This window comes from Columba livia, chromosome 30, assembly GCF_036013475.1.
Source record: "Columba livia isolate bColLiv1 breed racing homer chromosome 30, bColLiv1.pat.W.v2, whole genome shotgun sequence".
Lineage (NCBI taxonomy): Eukaryota > Metazoa > Chordata > Aves > Columbiformes > Columbidae > Columba > Columba livia.
In genome coordinates this window covers 25,587-38,439 of record NC_088631.1, presented here as the reverse complement: position 1 = coordinate 38,439, position 12,853 = coordinate 25,587, and the positions used below count along the sequence as shown (strand labels likewise).

Below are 12,853 nucleotides of genomic sequence, written 5' to 3'. Positions count from 1 at the left end.
TTGTTTCTCGCCGTCTTAGGCGTCACCAGCGATGAGGGTTTGTGACCGCGCCCGCGGCACGGAACGCCGTGGAACTCAGCGGGAGGCGGGTGTCGCGGAAGGGGTCGGAGTCTACCCCACGGCACCGTGTGCCGGCAAGGCTTAGCGAGCGTGTGCTTTCTCGTGTTCCTGTAGACGCTGAAGAGGAACCCGGCGACGCAGGAAGATCCCCGTTAGCGCGCGTGGCGTTTTCTTCCGTCGAAGATGGGTTCGGTCCCTCGGCCCTCTGAAAGCTAAGTGGAGGCACGGGGGCTGGGGAGGGGCCGGGAATCGCAGGGACGGGGGGTTTAGCTCCGCTAAGGGCAAGGGCCGTCCAGTAAGCAGGTGGGGCGGTGCGTGGTGTCAAAGGGAAGATGTGCCTCGTGCCTTTATACTGTGCGCTCGCTCTGCTTAGCGAGCGTGTGTTTTCTTGTGTTGCTGTAGATGCTGAGGAGGAACCCGGTGATGCTGGAATATCCCTGTCAGCGCACGTGGCGTTTTCTTCTGTTGAAGACGGATTCAGTTTCTTGGCCCTCTGAAAGCTAAGTGGAGGCTGGGGGCCTGGGAAGGGGCTGAAAACTGCAGGGAGGGGGGTTAAGTTCCGTTCGGGGCAAGGGTTCTCCAGGAACAGTCTCCCTTGGGCAGGTGAAGGGTCCATGGAATTTCACAGCGCGATGCCAGCGTGCGCCGGGCAGGGCAGCTCCAGCCAACGTCTGCGTCGCTGTGTAGTTCGGGAAGCCTGCCTTGCGCCTGTGTGACGATCCTGGGGTCTCATCGCGTTCGAGGGACACAAAAGTTTACTCGGGTGCCATTCCGGGATCTGCAACGCCGGTGCCGATTGGCGTAGCGCCAATTGGGTGCCGGTTCTGTCGTATCAGCAGTTGAAAGCGTGGCAGGTCCTTGCGTTTTGGATGTTTCTGGTCAGTTGTGTGTTATGGCGTTGTTGAGGGCTGCGTTGGCAGCTCTGCTCTCTACCCATCCAGTCTTGGGGACTGGCACTTCTTTCCAGCATCTCAAAGCGTTTGCGCCAGTGCCGCCGCCTCTGTGTGTGTTTGCGTCAGTGCCGCCGCCTCTGTGTGTGTTTGCGCCAGTGCCACCGTCTCATAAGGGGCCGTGACGTTCGGCTCTCATTTTTCTGGGGTTGCAGTAGAGGCTCCTCGCCTCACCACTGCCTCCCCGCAGGTTATTTTTACTGTTGCCGTCTCTAGTTCGGAGTTATTTTTGTTGCGGAGCATTTTTGGTGTTATTGCTGTCGGGTCGTCTATAATGTTGTGTGGAGCATCTGTCTAAGCACGTGCGCGTTTGGCTCGGAGCTGCTCTGCCCGGAGGTGTAGAGTCAGGAGCGGGCGGACTGAGTTTAGGAGTCCACGATTGATCTGTGGACACGTTATCCTGCGTAGGCAGAGGTTCTGTGGTCATCTGGGACGGAGTAGCCATGGGCAGGGGAGCGGACAGTCCATTTCCCAGTGGTCTTTGGGACTCAATTAGACCTTGTTGTGGGATTCCTGAATAGAAAGCAGACCTTTGGAATGGTCAAGCTGTTGATGAGCTCCTGGGTAACTTGTTGAATACCTTGATTTCAGATGCAGAGGGACAACTCGGCACGAACGAGCGACGGAGGAGGCGAGCCGAGCGCCGTAAGCAAGCGGGTCGGTGCGTGGTGGGAGCAGGAAGCTGTGCCGTGTGGCTCTAGCTGAGTTTGGTCGTTTCTCTCTTTTCTAGGAGTGAAGCAAAGTGGAAAGCTGGGTATCGGCAGCGCAGCTCCTCTGGCAAGGTGAGCACGGAGCCGTGGTAGGGGCGAGGAGGAGCGTGGGGCCAGGGATTCGTTCCAGGCGCTACAGTTCTTTTGTTTCTCGCCGTCGTAGGCGTCACCAGCGCTGAGGGTTTGTGACCGCGCCAGCGGCAGGACACGCTGACCGGACCGCCCTGGAGCTCAGCAGGAGGTGGGTGTCGCGGACGGACTCGGCGTTTGCCCCGCGGCGCCGTGTGCCGGCGTGGCTTAGCGAGCGCGTGCTTTCTCGTGTTCCTGCAGGTGCTGAAGAGGAACCCGGCGACGCGGGAAGACGGCCGTTCGCGCACGTGGCGTTTTCCTCTGCCGAAGATGGGTTCGGTCCCTCGGCCCTCTGAAAGTTAAGTGGAGGCGCGAGGGCTGGGAAGGGGCTGGGAATGGCAGGGACGGGGGGTTTAGCTCTGCTAAGGGCAAGGGCCGTCCAGGAATCGCGCCCTTGGCGCGGGTCAAGGGCCTGGGGACCTTTACCGTGCGATGCCAGCGTGTGCCGGGCAGGGCAGCTCCAGCCTGCGTCTGCGTTGTGGTGTAGCTCGGGAAGCCTGCCTTGCGCCCGTCAGCCGATCCTGGGGTCTCGTTGCGTTCAAGGGGCACGAAAGGCCTCTCGGGTGCCATCCCGGCATCTGGAACGCCGGTGCCGATTGGGCGCCGGTTTTCTGGTGTCGGCAGCCGAAAGTGTGGCGGGTTCTTGCCTTTCGGCCGCTTCTGTTCAGGGGTGTTTGCGGCGTTGTCCCGGGCTGTGCCGGCAGCCGTGCTCTCTACCCATCCAGTCTAAGGGACTGGCACTTCTTCCCAACATCTTGAAGTTTTTAGCCTTTGCCGCAGCTTTTTGCGCTGGTGTTGCTCTCTCTGTTTGTTGTGGCGGTGCCATTTCATAAGGGACCGTGGAGTTCTGTTCCTTTTTATTCTGGTGTTGCAGCAGAGGCTCCTTGCCTTCCCACTGCCTCCCTGCAGGTTGTTTTGATCGATGCCATGTCTCTTCCTGGAGTCGTTGAACATTTTTGGTGCTGTTTCAGTCATGTGGTCTATCACGTTCTGTGGAGTCTTGTTGTGCACATGTGCATGTTGGGTGGGAGCTGTTGTGCCCAGAGTTGTAGAGTCGGGGTGGGTGGACTGAGCTCTAGGTGTCCACCGTTCATTTGTTGACATATTAAATTGCGTAGGCAAAGTTTGTACGATCATCTGGCATGGAGCTGCGATGGGTAGGAGGGTGGACATTCCCTGTACTGGTGTTTTACAGTTCATACTCAAGACTGTTGTTAACTAATGTTTTCTGTAGTGTGATGTTTTTTCAGAGCATTCTAACTTTTTTTTTTTTTTTTAGGTGACCACATTGTTAATATGACTGTAAATAGTATGTAAAGCTGCACAAATCAACTACCTGTCTGAGGTCAGTACAAAGGATCCTCTGAGAATCAAGAAGACCCCAGACTCAGCTATTGCTATTGGACTGTATTGTCACTTTTCCATGTGAGAGATGGGACCTGAGACACCAATGTGATGTTTACCGAGTTCACTTTATTGTCGGACTTTATACAAAGCTGCCCTCTCCACGTGCCTTGCAACAGTGTGATTGGTTGTATCACGTGCTATACAATAACGTGATAGGCTGCATGCACTGTCCACGTGCTCTGCACACGTGTGTCTGGCGCTTGCTCATTCACTGTTACCTTCTCATGGGGCTCGTTTTGTTTCTTTTGTCTCTGGCTTCACCTCTCAGCCAGGCTGGCGACAACCCCATCCCCCCGGGGCGGGGGGGGACTCTGCCTCGCTATCTCCCCCTCGTTAATATTTTATTAAATAAAAAATACCCTGTATTTCACACTGTCTTCAAAGCATACAGATTAAGAACATTAAGGCTAATATAATTACAATTAACAAGAACAGTTCCATTTTCAATATTCCTTTTAACCAGCAGGGTATCCAACTCAGAAAACCCAACATCTTCTGTTATTTTAATGTTCAGCAAATCTTCTATCTTATGAAGAGTTTGGTTGTATGTGTTGTTTGAACTTAAAATATAGCTGTGACCATGGCCCATAACACAAAATCAATCGCTGCTCTGTTTTACAAAGTGGTGTGACAATCTTGAAGCACTGCCCCCCATGCTTAGCAGAACTAAGACCTTGTTATGCCTTAAACATCTGGTTTTTGTTATGTGGGGAGGAAGAGAGAGATGACACCTCATCTTATCTTTCCCAAAGTTTTATGGCTATGAAGGCAGACGCCTTGGAAGATAAGGACAATTGTCAGTGTTGCCGTGAAAGGTTTCACGGCCTAATTGGGATGATAGAGATGAACCATCTGTCGAACAGCCAACTACCAGAAGAGACCACGAACCAACAGCTACCCCTGATGGGCAAGACATCTCGCTTCTGCTCAGTACCGTGAACTTCTCCTAGTTTGAAGACCCCAGAGCCGTTCCAGAAGAGTCTTCCTAATTAGCAGGAAGAGCGAGCAGAGGGAGGAGATGAACCGCCTTCTACTATCTTGCATGTAAATGAACCGGCTTATTAAACAACCTCACGTACGATACAGGTCACCAGCATGTAAATCTTCAACGCGTCCCCGACTCCAGAGGTCGTCACAGGACCGACGTGCCTGTGGAGTGGTGATATCTTACTCTTTGTCTCTCTCTCTCTGCCTTTCTTTTTCTGATATCTTAGTTTTCCTCTTCTCTCTCTTTCTCCCTTTTCCTTACAATGTTATTTATATGTTTAAGTTCTGCTGCTAAAGTCTTGTTAAGTTTCGCATTACAGTTACTAATTGTTGCCAATCCACTGCTTTTAGAAGGGTTTTTGCTGACAATGTATTGATAAGTTTTGTGCTATTGTAACATACTTTTGCCAAGTCACTGATTGCTGTAATTTGTATACGAGCACGCTCTTCTAGTAAATTCATAATTGGACCCCCGCAGCCATCGTCTGTCATTCATTTCACATTGCCGCGCAACACCTTTGAGGTTAAGGGTTGTCATAATTGTAACAGGTTTCTTATTTGTTCGCTAGGGAAGGTCTCACCCGCTTCGTTGAGATCCACAAATGTTTATGGTTACCTGTAGAAACACAAGCATATACCCTTCCCCAGGTTATTAATCATGTAGGACATTCCCATTGTTGCGTTGTCAGATTAAACACACTATAACCTTAAGTACATTCTTGGGCAAGTCTCTGACATTTTTTATATGGTGCATAAGAACAGGTTCCATTTTAGTCTCACTTTTAGGATTCAGCCAGTTCAGCCCATGCAGTCCCTTTATCAAAACCTCTTCTGGACTGAGACCAATTCCCCCTTGTTTTTTCAAAACACATGAAAGACTTTTCAGGGTGCCCTGTGCACGCTCGATAATTGCCCGGACAATAGAACTATAAGGGACACCAAACAGGTGTTGTACATTCCACCGGACGAGGAAGGTTGCAAGTGTGTCAGAACGATATGGGAGACCATTATCTGTTTTGATCTGTGTAGGAACACCCGTGACAGCAAAAGCTCGTAATAAATAACGCTTCACCGCTTTTGCATTTGCTGAGGACTCCCGCAGCAGTCCCGAACAGGTATCTACGATCGCGCTAATGTACTTTTGTTGGCCAAACGGTGCAAATTCAGTAATATCAGTTAGCCGTAACTGGCCTGGCTGCGAGCCGCGAGGATTCACTCCTTTTTGTCGCAAAGGCATTATGCGGGCACAATCGGGACAAGCTGTAACAACAGATGGAGCTTGTTCCTCGGTCAGCGCAAACCGCTTTTGGAGCGATGCTGAGGATAGACGGAAGTACTCGTGAGCCTGTCTGGCTTGTTCAAAAGGAGATACTTCTGTCACTGCTCTAATTTGTCTATAACGTTGTTTCCCTCAACTAGACCACCTGGTAGGTTAGAGTGGCTTTTTATATGCATTATAAACACTGGCAGTGTCCTATAATCTAACACATTCCACAAATCTAACAATGCTTCAATAAACAAGGCATTGGAAACTCGCCGCAAAAGCGCTCTACGTAGTCTTTGTATAACTCCCACAACATAAAGAGAATCTGCTACCGGATTAATTGAGCAGTTATGCCATTTTTGTAACGCTGCTAAGCGTATCAAGGGCAGTTTCTTTTAACATGTCCCGTCTGTACGCAAGTAAAACACGCTAGGCCGTCACAAGAAGGGCTTCGGCCTTTCATCGCCGGCTAAAAACGCTGCAGCCGAACCCTCAGCGTTGGCTCGAACATGTATTTTTGCCTTTTCTACCTCCCGTTGCATAATCGGTACCCGTGTACAAGCTTCCACCGTCTCCGCCTGAGAAGCTGTTTTTCCCAAGCCGGCTAATATCTGTCGGTATTGAGTGCATTTGTCATGGCCAAATCTTTCCCCACCGCAGCTTTTGCCTCTGGAGTCAGGTTAGGAGAAGCATCTATAGCTTCTTTTAAACGGTCCACAAACTTATATATGGCTCCCCAGGATCCTGCTTTATTGTAGAATAGGGTGGTACAGGGTTACCTATATTCGGTAATTCCTTCACTGCCATCACAGCAAGCCCTCGCCGCAAAACCCTCGGAGGAAGCGCCACCCCAGCGGCACCATCCGCATATCGCCACGATCCGGTGATCGGTCCATGCTAGCTAATCGCAATGGATCATCAGCTGGTAAAGGAACATTTTCTAATACTGCCAATTCCACCTTCCCCTGCCACTTGTCCAAGAACAGCAAATACCCCATTGGGGGAAGCAATAACTCTATCAGTGCCTTAATATCTGTTGGAGTTTGTATTCACCCCTTGAAAAATGAATCCATTAGCTGCATCACACGCCTGTTATCCATACCATATCGCATAACCGCAGTTTGCGATCGCTTAACTGTTTTCCAATCAAAGGGCGATCACTGCCTTTGTCCTCTGTTATTTACGTGCGCTGGCATCGATGTAATACCGCCAGGTAACATAATCCCTTCAACGGTCGCATCCCCGACTACCCATTGTGAGCGTTGCCCTGCATTACGAGAGTCATCTCGAGGAGTATCTCTACCCTGATGCATAGGGGCAGCACCCAAATTATCATTACTATCACTCCTATACAATTCCCTTGTCTTTCTCTGCAGATCAGTAAGTCGTCGCATGTTTGTAAACAGATCTGCTGACCCAGTCTCCAGCCCTTTTCCATATCGCGCTCTCAAGTATTCATCCGCTTCTCTTACAGAAGCACAGACCACATCCCATCCTCTGCACATTGTCTAGCCCATTTATGTATTTGCTCCTTTTTAATACGGAGCTCCTCAGGAGCGAGGTGCAATTCCGCCCCTCCAGTTCCTGTTTTCCCCGTTTTTCACATTCCCTGCCAATCGCCTCTAACCCATCCCTAATTGCGTATGATGCCTTTTTACATGCTATTAACCACGAAGTTTTGCCATTACTGCCATCTAATGGTTTCCTAGCTTTTAAAACTTCCTGCATCTGCTCTCCTGCCATCTCAGTCAGTCACTCAGGCTCCGCACACGGCTCTCCTCCCGGAAGTCAGGGCGAATCTGCGGCGCTCCGTCCCGGCGCTCCATCGGGTCCTCCGGCAAAGGCCCGTCAGCTGGATTAACTCGTCCTGGCTCGTCGAAACTTGCCGGTTGCTGCCGTTCATCTTTGTAGGCAGGCGATGGCTCAAAGGGTGCAGCGGGTCTAATTTGCTCTCTGCTCCAGAACTCCAAATGTGATACGGGACATACCAGGGGTATCGATTTTTCGGAGTTCTCGGAGCAGGGGCAGCTCGCGGCAGGCGGCTCCGAGGGGACGGCACACGCTTCCGGCTCCCCCGAGACATCCTCCGTCGGCCGCCTGACCCCCCGCCGCCAGAGTCCGGCGAGGTCGCGGGCCTCGCGGCTCCCCCTCGTGACCGCTTCCCACAGTTCAGTCCCTATCTCCTCCAACGTACCGGGAGAAAAAATCCGTCCGTCGATCGGACACTCCCCTTCCGCCGGGCCAATAGTAAAAGACGCCCCACCGCTTCTTTTTCCAAAAATCTTCCTGTTCGTGCAGCCAGCCGCAGAGTACTTTTCACTCTTACTTTTTCTTCCACAGATGCCACGTTTCCCACGCCGCCCGATTCCCTGTAGATCTTTTCTTTTCTTTTGTCACTAGGTCACGGTTGTGAAGAATTTGAGAGAATGCGTCATATTAAGTTGTCCGATCCTTCAGAATCTATGTATAGTACTTCAGACAAACTGAAACAGTACGTTAATAAGATGGTCCTAGTAGAATTAGGGTTTGACAAATGCTTTAAAAGCTTGGAAATAGCTGGGTAGCTGTTTGATCTTATTAATTACAATTACATATAATGCAGTTATGCTGCAGCATACAACATGTGATTAATGACATAAGTACGGCTTATTTCAAAGATGAATCAGCGCGTTGTAAACAAGGCCCGGCCGGTTCAAAGGCAAAATGGGGGCATCGTGAGAGATTCGAGGGATTTTCTTGAAGTCAATGTGTGGATGGGTTTCTATTAGATGGAGATTTGTTACTGAACTAGCCAGGCCCCCAGGAATTTCAAGGCCATCTCAGAAAGCCGAAAACACGACGTAAGTCAGCAGACCTATCAACAGCGAGACTCGGGCGCGTGGACGGCTGTCGAACATAGACAATATCCAATCAGCTAACGCACGCTCGGAGCGTGGACGCGTGATCAAGACATAACCGCATATATCAGGAGGCTTATTTCTGTAATAAATGGCTTTGTGTGAATTCATATGGGTTTGTGTGGAGTCCGTGATTTTTCGCCCTCGCAGGGGGCTCACCCCTTGCCCCCCAGTCCATTAAAGTAATGGATTTTACTGCTGTCGCTGCTCTCTGGGGGACAGGGCTGGGGTGCTGTCTGGGGACACAGCCCCATCCCTGGTGTTGAAAGCGAGGGCTCGGGGGGGCTGGGGGCAGAGTCTATAGGGGCTAGGGGACACCCAAAGGATGTCATGGGGACCCTGGTTTTCGGGAGCCAAGGATACAGTGGGGGACCCCTCTGACCTTTTGGCCTTTAGTGACCTTTTGACCTGTGGTGACCTTTTGACCTCAGAAGACCTTTTGACCTCAGGTGACCCTTTGACCTCAGGTGACCTTTTGACCTCTGGTGACCTTTGACGTTTGTGGTCCTTTGATCCCATGACCTTCCACCTCAGACCCTGGACCTTTGACACTAGACCTTTGACCACTGCATTTTGAGTCTGATCCCCTGACCATCTACATGTGCCCTTTCAGCTATGACCCTTGACATATGACTCTTGACCTCAGACCCTTCAGTGCTGACCTCTGACATTTGACACTCTGACCCCTTTTATAGGGAATTTCAATACACAATTTTATTAGTAATATAATTATTTCTATCTATTGCCTAGGAAATCTAGGTTGAAATCTGTATTTAGTCACATTGCAAGTGCAATAGCAGTAATAAAGTGCAGGTGCTGTCATTTCTCGTGAGATTCCAGGTGATTTGATAAGGGTCATGGGCAGGGTCTGGGGTGATCGATCCCTCCCCTTTCCCAGGGCATTGTGGGAAGGGGTGGGCGGGGCTCAGGGTATTTGAGCCCCAGTCCCCAGGTAGGGAGCTCATTCCGCTCCAGGACCCCTTCGGTGCCGGTTCTCTGTCGCTCCTTCGGCAGTCGGCAGCTTTTGAGCCGTTTAAGCTACGTGGGCAGCCGTCTCAGGAGAAGCGGAGGAGTCCCTTTGAGGTGAGAGCTTCGGGCGCAGGAAAGGTTCAGTAGCAGCTGTAGTAGAAAGTTGGTTTGTCATTATGTTACATTTGTTGATTCAGTTCCAGGTGCTTTGCATTTTCCAATAATTCCTGAACACTATGAAGATGGAGCGTCGGTTATTGTATCTTATTATTTGTCTGCTCCCTAGAAAATGTAAGTCGACCTCCATACTGAGTCTCATTGTAGATGCAAGAGCAGTAATAAAGTGCAGGTGCTGTCATTTCTAGTGAGATTCCAGGTAATTAGATAAGGTGGTGGGAGGGGCCGGGGTGATTGACCCCTCCCCTTTCCCAGGGGATTGTGGGAAGGGGTGGGCGGGGCTCAGGGTATTTGAGCCCCGGTCCCCAGGTAGGGAGCTCATTCCGCTCCAGGACCCCTTCGGTGCCGGTTCTCTGTCGCTCCTTCGGCAGTCGGCAGCTTTTGAGCCGTTTAAGCTACGTGGGCAGCCGTCTCAGGAGAAGCGGAGGAGTCCCTTTGAGGTGAGAGCTTCGGGCGCAGGAAAGGTTCAGTAGCAGCTGTAGTAGAAAGTTTCTTTGTCATTATGTTTTATTTGTTAATTCAGTCCCAGGTGCTTTGCATTTTCCAATAATTCCTGACCACGATGAAGATGGAGTGTTGTTTTTTGGTTTGTATTGCTGTATTAATAGCTGTTAATATAATCTCTTCTCCTAGAAGAGTGTCTTGTCTCCAGAACCTTTGCAGCGGTCCCCGGTAGGTCATTCAAACGTATCTCCTGGAACTCAGCCAAGGTGAGCAATGACTTGTAGGCTAGTACCGATAAATGTTATTTGGGTGCCTAATCGTACGCATGTCCTTGCTTTCCTTATTGTAGGTGATGATGGAGGAAGTGACAGCTGCAGGAAGATCACAGCCCACGTCGTGTTTTCCTCTGTTGAAGATGGATTCGGTCCCTCGGCCCTCTAAAAGTTAAGCGGAGGCACGAGGGCTGGGAAGGGGCTGGGAACTGCAGGGAGGGTTTAAAGTTCTGAGACAGAAAAGGGCAGTCCAGGAGCAGTCCCCTTTGGGCAGAGAAATGGGGTCAGGGAACTTTATAGTGCCACGCCGGCGCGTGCCGGGCAGGGCAGCTCCAGCCCGCGTCTGTTGTGGTGTAGTTCGGGAAGCCCGCTTCGTGCCTGTCAGACGATCTCGGGGTATCGTTGTGCTCCAGGGGCAAGAAAGTAATTTCAAGCGCCATCCCGGGGTCCGGAAAGCCGGTGCCGATCGACGTAGCGCCAATCGGCTGCTGGTTTTCTTGAATCAGCAGTCAAAAGGGTACACGGTTCTTGCATCTTGAACGCTTTTGGTCAGTTGTGTTTTATGGTGTAGTTCTGGGCTGCAACAGCAGCTCTACTCTCTACCCATCCAGTCTAAAGGACTGGCACTTCTTTCCAGCATCTTGAAGGTTCTAAGTCTTGTAGCAGCTTCTCGTATTTGTGCCGTCTCTGTGTGTTTGCGCCAGTGCCGCCGTCTCTGTGTGTTTGCGCCAGTGCCGCCGTCTCTGTGTGTTTGCGCCAGTGCCGCCGTCTCATAAGGGGCCGTGACGTTCGGCTCTCATTTTTCTGGGGTTGCAGTAGAGGCTCCTCGCCTCACCACTGCCTCCACGCAGGTTATTTTTATCGTTGCCGTCTCTGGTTCGGAGTCATTTTTGTTGAGGAGCATTTTTGGTGTTATTGCTGTCGGGTCGTCTATAATGTTGTGTGGAGCATCTGTCTAAGCACGTGCGCGTTTGGCTCGGAGCTGCTCTGCCCGGAGGTGTAGAGTCAGGAGCGGGCGGACTGAGTTTAGGAGTCCACGATTGATCTGTGGACACGTTATCCTGCGTAGGCAGAGGTTGTGCGGACATCTGGGACGGAGTAGCCGTGGGCAGGGTGGCGGACAGTCCATTTCCCAGTGGTTTTTGGGACTCAATTAGACCTTCTTGTGGGATTCCTGAATAGAAAGCAGACCTGTGGAACGGTCAAGCTGTTGATGAGCTCCTGGGTAACTTGTTGAATATCTTGGTTTCAGATGCAGAGGGACAACTCGGCACGAACGAGCGACGGAGGAGGCGAGCCGAGCGCCGTAAGCAAGCGGGTCGGTGCGTGGTGGGAGCAGGAAGCTGTGCCGTGTGGCTCTAGCTAAGTTTGGTCGTTTCTCTCTTTCCTAGGAGTGAAGCAAAGTGGAAAGCTGGGTATCGGCAGCGCAGCTCCTCTGGCACGGTGAGCACGGAGCCGTGGTAGGGGCGAGCAGGAGCGTGGGGCCAGGGATTCGTTCAAAGAGCTACAGTTCTTTTGTTTCTCGCCGTCTTAGGCGTCACCAGCGATGAGGGTTTGTGACCGCGCCAGCGGCACGGAACGCCGTGGAACTAAGCGGGAGGCGGGTGTAGCGGAAGGGGTCGGAGTCTACCCCACGGCACCGTGTGCCGGCAAGGCTTAGCGAGCGTGTGCTTTCTCGTGTTCCTGCAGATGCTGAAGAGGAACCCGGCGACGCAGGAAGATCCCCGTTAGCGCGCGTCGCGTTTTCTTCCGTCGAAGATGGGTTCGGTCCCTCGGCCCTCTGAAAGCTAAGTGGAGGCACGGGGGCTGGGGAGGGGCCGGGAATCGCAGGGACGGGGGGTTTAGCTCCGCTAAGGGCAAGGGCCGTCCAGTAAGCAGGTGGGGCGGTGCGTGGTGTCAAAGGGAAGATGTGCCTCGTGCCTTTATACTGTGCGCTCGCTCTGCTTAGCGAGCGTGTGTTTTCTTGTGTTGCTGTAGATGCTGAGGAGGAACCCGGTGATGCTGGAATATCCCTGTCAGCGCACGTGGCGTTTTCTTCTGTTGAAGACGGATACAGTTTCTTGGCCCTCTGAAAGCTAAGTGGAGGCTGGGGGCCTGGGAAGGGGCTGAAAACTGCAGGGAGGGGGGTTAAGTTCCATTCGGGGCAAGGGTTCTCCGGGAACAGTCTCCCTTGGGCAGGTGAAGGGTCCAGGGAATATCACAGCGCGATGCCAGCGTGCCCCGGGCAGGGCAGCTCCAGCCAACGTCTGCGTCGCTGTGTAGTTCTGGAAGCCTGCCTTGCGCCTGTGTGACGATCCTGGGGTCTCATTGCGTTCGAGGGACACAAAAGTTTACTCGGGTGCCATTCCGGGATCTGTAACGCCGGTGCCGATTGGCGTAGCGCCAATTGGGTGCCGGTTCTGTCGTATCAGCAGTTGAAAGCGTGGCAGGTCCTTGCGTTTTGGATGTTTCTGGTCAGTTGCTTGTTATGGTGTCGTTGAGGGCTGCGTTGGCAGCTCTGCTCTCTACCCATCCAGTCTTGGGGACTGGCACTTCTTCCCAGCATCTCGAAGCGTTTGCGCCAGTGCCGCCGCCTCTGTGTGTTTGC

The 12,853-nt window shown here is 52.1% G+C and overlaps 1 long non-coding RNA gene across 1 annotated transcript; it reads left to right on the top strand.

The window, feature by feature from the left end:
* Nucleotides 1-75: 75 nt before the first annotated feature.
* Nucleotides 76-4,707, top strand: LOC135576731 (uncharacterized). The gene is made up of 4 exons (XR_010468503.1): nucleotides 76-1,655; nucleotides 1,741-1,792; nucleotides 1,884-1,961; nucleotides 2,051-4,707. It is a non-coding gene; the product is annotated as an uncharacterized LOC135576731 (long non-coding RNA).
* Nucleotides 4,708-12,853: the final 8,146 nt, after the last annotated feature.